Consider the following 8,238-nt stretch of genomic DNA (forward strand, 5'->3'; position numbering starts at 1 on the left):
GTAAACTGAGATTTAAGCAAAGGGTATGTTTAATATATATCTATAAATACAGAGTAGGGAATATGAACTGTAAAATCAAATAAACTCACTGTGACTGGGGGAAAAAAGTCGCATGAAGACTTAGACAAAGACATTTTAGGTGTTCTTATATACTAAGATACCTTTACTTAAGGGAGGTTTAAGCCACAAATATTTTCCATTTAGCCACAAAAATGTGTGGGTGCATGCATGTGCACGTGCACATGCGTATGTAAAGTGCCTATAGAGATAGAATGTCAATTAGAAATAAAGGACCAAAGGAAAAAAATCATCTAATAAAAGATCTGTTCCCTCTCTGTAGAGCAGCTAAAGCAAAAATAATCAAATGTCTAAGATATCCTCCTACTTCATACATGGCAATGAAGTATGGCAGAGGGACACCCGATGAGTAGGATCATGCTGCCTATCAGCACTGGAAAGGGAATTGAAATCAGGTCTGATAACTTGAGCCTAAGATTTAATCCTCATACTATAACTTGTACATTATGAAAAATGCAGTAAGAGAAAGCCCCAAAGCTCACTGAACTAGAGTCAACAGCTGTTCTCTAGTCATTAGTTTAATGAGAAAATGTTACATTTCACAGGAAGTCTGTTTTCAAATTTCATGTAACATTTCCAGAAATCTGGCCTTCAGGCTTTGTCCTTTCTATCTCCACAGAGTGAACTAGTATGTTCCTGGGCCTTCCAGAAACAGTGTCCTGCCCCAGCACCTGCCCTTGATGTTTACCTCTACTTCTGCCTCAGGGAGGGTCAGTCTTCCTTGAGAATTAGCAAGATTTCCACACTAGCATACAAGCAGCCAACCTACTATATCGGGGCCTAAATTTATGCATTATTTCTAGGATTTAAATGCAGTTATTAGTCACATAATTAGATGTTAAGAACTATATGGGTTTACAAAATATTAACAATATGTATATCACTTGTGTGACAATGTGAAAACAGGCTTGACATCTAAATTAAGTGTGGCCAGGGCATAGAACTTACAGCCATATTTAGTCTCTCAGGTTTCTAACATGCAGGAATCTATCTGAGGATATTAAAATAAATAGATATTTTTAAAAAGGAACAAATTTTTATTTAATTTTCATATAATGTTTAATAGTGTCCATAGAAGGCCAAACTCCTTCTTGTTTCTGTTGCTCTTTTTTTTTCTTTTCTTTCTTTCTTTTTTTTTTTTGTTTGCTCTTTTTAAAAATTTGTTCTAATTTGTTAAATAACAATAGAATGTACTTTGACACATAAGCCAATGGTTGGGATTTTTCTCTTTGCTGATTTGTGCAGTATTTTTTATCATATTTATAAGAATTGAACAAATCCCTTCAGAAATATATTTTAGTAAATATTTTATATGTAAAAAAGATGAACAGACCTTGCTCCTCCCCGCAAAGAGATATAATCTATGATAAAATTGATGTATAAATGGATTATAATGATTTTAAAACAAAATGTGATTATTTATTTGGGAAAACTTAATTTGTTTCTACAATTTCTTTTTTTTCCCTGAAGCATTTGCATATTTTCATATAAATCTCTTAGCTTATAATATAACTTAACTTTTAAAAATTCAGAAAGCCATCACTTTTAATTCATTAACAGAACATAGCCAACCTAACTCTTGAAATTCTTAAATCTTTCAATAGCCAAATAAATGGTTTCTTTTGAGGAAAGCGCATATTTGGATAGAATCATCATGTTGTTTACTGTTGAAAATTTCCTCAGCATGAAACTCAAATAGATAAAAATGATAAAAGTGGAATTTGATTCATTTTTGGTAACTTGCCTCTTTTGAATAGAAACTACCTGCTCAGTCAGAAAGGTCAAGTTTTCAATACACAGTAATTGTTGCTAATGCAATGCTTTATTTGTCCCTACAGTGTCTATTATTACTATGTATAGATAGCCTCAGTTTTCAAAATATAATGCAGCATTATTTCCTTCCATAGCATGATTGCAGTGAAGGCCCAATTAAATCAGTAGATGCCCAAGACTTTATTTTATTCATTCTCTAAACATAAAAGAGTATTACGACCCACATTAAAAGTCCAATACACTATTTTAACAATCTTACAATATGATTGAGTATTTTCTGCTATTCAATTATGCCACTCTTAATTATAAAAGAAGTTTCTTTTATTTAATATATATGCATTAATTAAACTGATCAGATTATACCTCAGTATTTGAAGTAGTACCCTAAAAAGCAGTGTTTTCCTTTCATATTCTACATTTTCAACACCCCTATGCACAAATATTAAGATTTGATAATGAAAAACTCCAATGTTCTAAATTTGTTGGCTTTTAAAATGTAGTGAATCTTTTGTTGGCTTTTCAAGGTACAGAACTAAGACTATCATCTTGCTCATTATTTTTCATTTTTCAGTGTAATTCATATACTTAATGAAAGAAAATAACATTAAGACAATAATGAACTGATTAAGGTTTCCCACTGAGCAGTGCAAGCTCATTTGAGTCAATGGTAAGAATTCCTTTCTCCTTTCCTTTAAAAAATTTTTTTTCATGAAACATTAAAAAAATGTTTTAGGCTTTTCTAATTGATTATTCAAAACCCATGTTTGCCAGCTGGGTTTTTATACCTTTAGGCTTAAGTAAAAATGAGACAAGAAATCTCTGTTGGATTTTTCCTAATGTTATTATATTTTTAATATAAATTATTGTTACTGATATTATGCATGAAGTTAAAACATTAATTTTCAGTGTTATAATTTTTTAATGTTGATTACCTTGTAAAATTGTGTCATATGTCCATTTACTTGAAAAGTTTTCTTTTCTATGGCTAACATCAACTATTTAATTACATAATGGAAACCATTACCATTGTGAAATGCTTTTTATCCAAAGAGATTGTACACAGCCCCAGACTATTTATCTTCCTTGATGGGGTCAGCAAAGATTGGCAGAGAGTCTCTTCCATATAATCAGAAAATATTTAATGAACAATAATTACATTAAGTAATGAGGCTATTATAAAGAAAACGCAAATGTTGTCAATGCTCTCCAAAGAGCAACAACTGCATGCTATATAATTTGCAGGTCCAGTGTCAAATGGAAATTCAGGCCCAATGTTTTAAAAATTATTAAGAATTTCAAGACACAAAAGCAGAGTATTACATGAAGAATAAAGTCTTTCTGAACATGGGGTTTTAGGGACTTCACAGATCATGTGTCCTTAGAGCTGACTCTGGTTCAGTGACTCCATGGAAACAGAAAAGAGACATTTTGAGGGGCTATCACCAAATAGGTGTTGAAGGAAGACCGTTAAAATGACTTCCCAACATAAGGTACTAGTAGATTCAAGTTTTGATGAAATCTGGGCAAGAGAAATAAGACAAATACACTATTTTAACAATCTTCAATACGATTAAGTATTTTCTTCCATTCAATTATATATTAAATCACTATATGTGTGTGTGTGTGTATAAAATCAAAATACTATATATAACACATTTAGTGGATTGCCAGCACAAAATAAACAGTATATATATGCCAGCTAATTCTATTCAGGTAATGATTTTCACCCATGAGTGCATGTACATATCACCTGAGTAATTCCAAAAACTCTGAGGCCCAGTCTACACATGAGACAAAGTAAATTATAATCTCTCATCTATGGCATCAATGAAACCTCTCTGGGTTATTCTGTCTTGAGAAACATCAAATAACTAGCTAACCAATTTGTCAGATTGCCAGTTAGATCTAGGACTAGCTAGAAAGTGATAGTGATTACATTGTATTTTCTTCTAAAGAGGCACAACTACAATAATCATTAGTATTATCAACAAGCAGATTCCAAGTGCCCACTGTATGTAAGATCATAAAAGTTCCTTTTCTGCAAGATCTCTGAAGCATCAAAAAGGATATTTTCATGGATATCCTCCTTGCTTAAGCCATCTGGATTTTTTTTTCTTCCTCTTGTGTGTATTTACAAATTATTAGGTGACTTCTTGTCACATCCACGTTGTCTGTAGTGAGTGCCAGTGGAGCTTTACCTCAGGAGAAATCACTGAACACAGCTTTGCTCAGATGCAAGTAGCTGAGGGCGAGAGGAAAACATGGAGAATAATTAGAAAGGAAGAGGGAAGAATGGGACTCCCTTAGGAAAGTGCTCCTGTCAGAGCCAATGGGAGCAGATGCTCTAGCAAATCAGGGTTCAAGAGGGTCAAGCAGAGACCCTCTTTCCAGTAACAAAGGGTGGTCCAAAAGGAGTGATTCTATTTAGAATGATTATCACACCGTTTTTATTAAAGACATTATTCAAATTTCACCTGTCCTTAAATCTAAAGGAGCTGAAGACCAGCTTTGTCATTAATCAGCATAAGAATCATAATTATGGGTAAGTGTAAATTTAGATGTTTCATTTCTATCAGTTTTTAACTCAAAGCTTGCCTCTGATTTCTGTCCCTGTGACTGCCAATTCAACACTCTGCAAAGAGTAGACTGAAAGCTTGTTATCATTTTTCAAATCCTTTTATACCATTAGACTGAATCAAAAGGCAAGCTGCCATTATGTTTAAGTTAGAGTGATAGTAATTAGAGTGACCTAGAATTCCCCACAAACTATTTCATCTCAAGAGACATGGGTTTACACTTATAAAGTCTGCCTAGCTGTCAATCCATATGCAGAAGACACTGAAACGATAAATTAACTTGGAGACTCCTTTAAAATGGTATTGATTCAAAGATATATCTGTTGACAACCCACCCTCAGAGAAGAAAGGACATGCTGCCATTCACAAAGTAAATAAATACTTTATAGTTTAGTAGCAGAAATTTCTAGAGGCCTTTAAGATCTCAGCTTTTTACAAAGCTGCCACCATGTTTAAGTGCCCTTTTATTATGGGGTAATTATTTTCATTTTATTTTGTTTCCTAAATTTTACTTGTTTTCACAACCAGTTTTTTTTCGCCCTTCTGTGAAAGAAAATAATATTTTTAAAGCATGAGAATAACACTCACATGAAGTAAAACGGTTTTTGATTTCGGTCATTGTTTGCAAGAGTAAATCAAAGTTCAACAATAGGAATTTTGGAATGAAGAACTAATTAGAATCGCTAACAAAAAATACGAGTAACAGGAGATGGAGTGGAGGAAAGAATGGGAAAAAGCTGTAGTGCCCAAATTTGCTTACATTTCATAGCAAGGGATCAATAGGGATTATTCAAAGCAGATAAATCAAGTAACTGCGGTGGAAGTGTATTAAACCAAGTCGTAAATGCTGCCTTTGATTTCTGAAATACTTAAAAAATAATTTCAATTCACATGAAGTTCGATGACTCCACAGATGATGTTTATCTTCCTAAAGACAAACAGACAGAAACACACACACTATCTGTATGGGTATTGAAGATCAAATCCAGGGGCCTCTTGCATGCTGGGCAAACTGTCTACCAAGGCCTATATTCCAAGGCCTCTTAAATACAAGTAATATTAATAATATTAATGTATGTTATATCATTATATAAATGGATCATTTAATGCTATTAATTGTATTTAATATATATGAACAATCATATATTTAATATATATAAACAATCCATTATTCAATCATATTAATATATATGAGCAACCCATTTTTTAATAATTATCATTTATACATTAAACACAACATATATTTGCATGTATATATGTATTTACATTTATTCAGATTCCTACACATCTGTATACACACATGCACACATCATTTAAGCAATCATGTATATAAATAAAATTTATTCATTCATTTTGCTGGCCCCTTCTAAAGGTTAACTTGGTCTCTTGGTGGGTGAACCCTTCACAAATCTTATACTTCCATTTCCCCAAACTTATTCTGTAACAATATTTTGTTTGTTGTTACTAACTCTATTTCTAAAGTGAAAACACCAGATATGCCAACTCAAATTTTAGAAAATATCAATTCAATTTGCATATTTGGTGATATAATTTGGTGATTATTAAATTAAACAATTAACATACATATTGAGAAAAACATAACAGTATTGAAATAGATATGAGTGCTTCACTAATGTGTCAGCATAATCTTTCTTTTCCTACTCTTGTTTTGTTACTTGTACTTAATATTTTTTTTTTTTTGTTAACCAGAGCATTGTTCTCCTAAAAATAACAATACATAAAGGAAAATAACTCTAAGAAATGTGAAAAGGTCAAAGTAAAGATGTAATGCCCTACAAAATAAAATGGCATCTATCCCTGTTATAGAACTGTAAGAATATTTACTTGATATTACTATCAAGAATGACCTTTTTCATAACTGGAAAGTTTTTAAAAGTAACTGCTATGTTTCATGGAAAAACTAACTGCCTCTTAAATGGTCTGGGTGAATAAATAAATAAGAAATATCTAGAAGACAAATGGCAGCCTTTAAAACGAGGGTAATAATGATGATCTAATTCTATATCTAGATTGGTACAATTACAAAATGCCTCAAAGGTTATTTTGAAATGATATCTGCAAGCTCCAGTAGGTCAAGCTGGTCATTCTTTGAGATAAAAGTCACCACATTCATTTGCCAACTTCATGCACTTTAAATTGAACTTGGGAGCTAAAGCCAGCCTCCAGGTGATATTTAGAAATACTTGCCAATTTATTACTCAAAGATGCTCATCTATGCACTTTCTTTTATTTTGTTTTCCTTTCTTCTTCTTCTTACTTTTTTATTCTTTCTTTTCCTCTTTCTTACCAAAAACCTTAAATTTCTGCTCTTTTTTTTTAGGACTCATTTTAAAAAACATTGGCTTTTGGATGGATTTAAAAGATTACAGGATTACTTTAATGCTCTAATAAATGACTGATTAAAACACCATGAATCATCTTTTCTGCACATTCATTGATATTATTAAAATAAGATTTTTTTTTTTTTAACTTCCAAAAGAAAGAACTTGCACTTCTTGATTCAACAAATTGGCAGTCTATATCTACTGCCCTGATGGTTGGGCTGGGTTCTAAAGGTAGAAATTTTTCTACTCATAAGAAACCCTGATTCAGATAAGTTAAAAAAAAAAATAAGCATGGTGGTATGATTTAAAAAAATATACTAGAATTTTTTAGCTTAAAACAGGACAAATCTATAACTGTAAGGTTCTGAAGGCCTAAAGTGTGAATGGGTCTCACTGAGCTAAAATTAAGGCATTAAAATGGTTGCACTCCTTCTAGAAGTTCTAGGAGAGAACCAGTTTTTTACCTTTCCAGTTCCAAGACTTATGGCCTTCTTCCATCTTCAAAGCTAACAATTATTTCATTCTGATCCCTGTTTCTATCATCGCATCTTCTTCTCTGAGTCAAAATCCCCTGCCTTCCTCTTTGAGGATCCAGTTTTTACATTATAAGGACTCCTGTGATAACATTGAACCTACCCAAATAATCCAAACTACTCTTTTCATTTTAAAGTCAGCTTATTAGCAATCTTAATTCCATGTGCAATATTAATTCCCCCTTGCCATGTGACCTAACATACACATTGGCTTCAGGAATTAAGAAGTGGACCCCTTGGTGGGGGCATTATTCTGCCTACTATTTTCTTTATATGACATAAAAGGTTTTCTACCGTGGAGACTCAAATGTCCTTTCTGGTCTTATCTCTAACTATATATTTATACTGATTGCAGATTACTATCTAACAAGCTACCTGTATTATTCAGTTTTCCATTACTGACAAAATACCTGTGTCAAACAACTTAAAGGAGGAAAGATCTATTTTAGCTCACAGTTTTAGAGATTTCAGTCCATAATCAGCTGGCTGTATTGCTTTCATGTCTGTGGGAGGCTGACATAAAATGGTAAAAGGAGTGGAGAAAGAAAATAGCTCACCTCATGGTAGTTAGGAAAAGAGACAGACAGAGGAGAGAGAAAAGGCCTGGGGACAAGAGAAACTCTTCAAAGACTTGTCTCCAGTAATCCACTTCTTCTTCCCAGTAGCATTACTAGATGGGAATTAAGCCTTTAGCACACAGTCTGTGGGAGATAGTTAAGATCCAAATCATAATGATCTCTCAGTGTCTGTGGGTCAGGAATCCAGGGTTGGTTTAACTATATTCTCCGGTTTAGAGTCCCTCACAAGTGTGTAATCAGGTGACAGAACAACGCCCTTTATTTCACTCAACTGAGGAAGGATCTGATTTGGATGGCAGCTTTCTTTCCTCTCTTGCTGTGGGCCAGAGGCTGATCTCAGTTTCTTGCCAGATGG

This window comes from Callospermophilus lateralis, chromosome 5 (assembly GCF_048772815.1).
Source record: "Callospermophilus lateralis isolate mCalLat2 chromosome 5, mCalLat2.hap1, whole genome shotgun sequence".
NCBI lineage: Eukaryota > Metazoa > Chordata > Mammalia > Rodentia > Sciuridae > Callospermophilus > Callospermophilus lateralis.